Below are 2500 nucleotides of genomic sequence, written 5' to 3' on the forward strand. Positions count from 1 at the left end.
GCCGGCAACTCGGCAACTATTGGCAGAAAAGACGATCGAGTAGTTACGTCTGTGCGAGAATTAGCGGAGCAGAAGCGTGGCGAACCTGCTAACCGGCCGCGAAGACAAGTCGACGTCCAACACCACGTTAAAGAGATCAATCCCTTGTAAGTAGTGCGGACAGAAAAGTTTCTTGGATCAGGAACATTTGGAAACTGTTATCTCGCTTATTACCGAGATCTGCTCGTGACTGTAAAAGAGTTCAAGTCTGTGAAAAAATGGACCACTAACGACCTCAAAAAAGAAGTTCGCCAGGAAGCGAGAATGATCAGCTACCTCGGAGATCACAGCGGCGTGCCTTTGCTATTTGGTGTGATAACATCGTGCTCGAGGAACGAGAAAACGGGTCAGTAAACCCAGTAATAATAGATTTTGGCAAAGCACGCTTTGCGTCGGATGCAAAGCCTGCGGTGGCTATACCAATATCCAAAAGAGAGGAGTACCAGAAGCGCTACCCTCATATTGCACCCGAAATCGTGTGTGGAACTGGGATGCAAAGTTACAAATCAGACATCTTTTCATTTGGAAGAATCGCCCGCGCTGTGGTGGATTTGCTACCCACAGCAACTGCTCGATCAATTAATATGGCCAAATCGGCTTTAAACGATGATTCTGAACAACGTCCCTCGTTAAAGGAACTGCTTACCGTCCTGCAAAAGGAATATTTGCGGATTATTTGAGTTTTCTTCAAAAACTGTGCTTTCGGTTTTATGTTGCGAATAGAGAATTATCACGTTACTATTGATTTTTTTTTCGGCTCGCTGTATGCTGAGCAATGAAAGTAGTGTTTCCGGTTATTTGAAATTCGACTTGTGAAGATGTATTATATATTCTTTTTGTGAGAGAGCTACATGCTTTTAAGACCACTATTACAGTGTTTATATCTCCGCGGAACAGCGACATTAACTGATTAATAAAAGCGTTTTTAGGGCGTAACTAATACGTGGTTTATCAGAGTTTTATCCAGCGTAACCAACGCCGAGAGGACAAACGTGACCAAATTTCTCCTCGCAAAATATAGCTACAGCCACGCGTGTTATGTCTGGAAACCATTTGTTTTCATGTCATGAGATATTAAATTAGAATGGTTCGTGTTTCTCTCGGCATACATTTTGACGCTGATAAGTGCGAAAAAAGTAATTACTGAAAATTCCTATGCGACACCTAGATCGTAGTAAACGTGTTGAATACGGTCTCCTCTTTTTTGTTAATGATAAGCCATGGAGGAGAATTTCTCCTCCTTAGCCTAATTTGCATAATTTTTTTCGGAGGGCAAAGCTCGTCATGTGAGATGGGCGATTGACCTTAATTACAAAACCACTATGTTTTTTAATAAGATAGAACTTATTTTGGAAACGAATATCAGGAACCACATATGTTTTGTCTAGACTATCAAAAAACAGCTTTTCAGTCTGCTAACCCAAATATTTTGATTAAATTCTTTCCTCAACAAATTAGTTCCAATAAATTGTAAAAGAGTTCTTGGACTAGCATCCCAATAATCATCTTTTGTTCCTTTTAAACTACCATACAGTTGCTCATCAGATAGTCCAAGCATGTGCCTATGCGCCTCTTTTAAGGGATTTGCAAAATTGACTTTTTGATATCCGTATTCTAAAGCAATTAAATCAGCATTAGTATCTTTACCATGATTTTTTTTCCAGTAATTCCAATAATTTTCACCTGAAATCTTATATTATATTATATTTATTTTTTTTTAAAGTTTGAATGCTTTGAAATAGCCAGAAACAAACAACTTTTTTTGGCTACTGAGTTCCGAAGCGGAAATTAGTAACACATACTATGAGTTCACTACAATAGTAGTTTATATACAATATAAATCCGTCATATTCTTAAATGGTATCCAACTGTTGAAGTTATCGCTAGATCCTTTCCATTTTACCAAAGCTTGTTTCTTTTTAAAATCTCTCCAGATGACTTTATCGATTCGGAATACATCCTGTTTGGCTTTTAATAATTCAGGTTCATAAAAACTGCCTTCTATCTCTTCACCTCCGAGATCCTTTAGTTTATAACTAATAGGATTAGTGTATTTGATTTTATCGATTATAAACACTTCTTCTGTCCAGTTCGGAGTATAGCTTTTGTCGAAAGTCTTTCTTTTATATTTGCTTATCCTAACCTTATCGCCTATTTCAAATTTTGCTTTGGATGATAATTGCGAATGCTCCATATCACCATATAGATTAAAGTAAACAACTCCTTTATTCTTCTTTTGACTAGCTTCTGTAGGTGTCATTTTTTTTTAAACTATGTCTAGTGTTGTTATACTGGTTTAATATTTTAGGTAGTATATCCAAATATTTTGTATTGCCTTGGACAGTGATCTGCTTCCACATCTTAGTTTTTATTGTTCTGTTCCATCTTTCACAAACAGAAGACCTTTCCTCATTCTCAGCGGAGTATAATGTTATTTTATTCTTACCTAAGAGGTCTTTCA

At 37.2% G+C, this 2500-nt stretch overlaps 2 long non-coding RNA genes and 1 pseudogene across 2 annotated transcripts in view; 2 read left to right on the forward strand and 1 right to left on the reverse strand.

Annotated features, from left to right (window-relative positions):
* Positions 1–719, forward strand: part of LOC138057637 (uncharacterized) — a 956-nt pseudogene extending 237 nt beyond the window's left edge.
* Positions 1–2500, forward strand: part of LOC138057245 (uncharacterized) — a 234549-nt gene that overhangs the window by 125072 nt on the left and 106977 nt on the right. The gene's annotated exons all lie outside the window — the stretch shown is intronic.
* LOC138057242 (uncharacterized) overlaps positions 1–2500 on the reverse strand; it is a 72189-nt gene that overhangs the window by 47141 nt on the left and 22548 nt on the right. The window lies entirely within an intron of this gene.

Source organism: Montipora capricornis, chromosome 7 (genome assembly GCF_036669925.1).
Source record: "Montipora capricornis isolate CH-2021 chromosome 7, ASM3666992v2, whole genome shotgun sequence".
Classification (NCBI taxonomy): Eukaryota; Metazoa; Cnidaria; class Anthozoa; order Scleractinia; family Acroporidae; genus Montipora; species Montipora capricornis.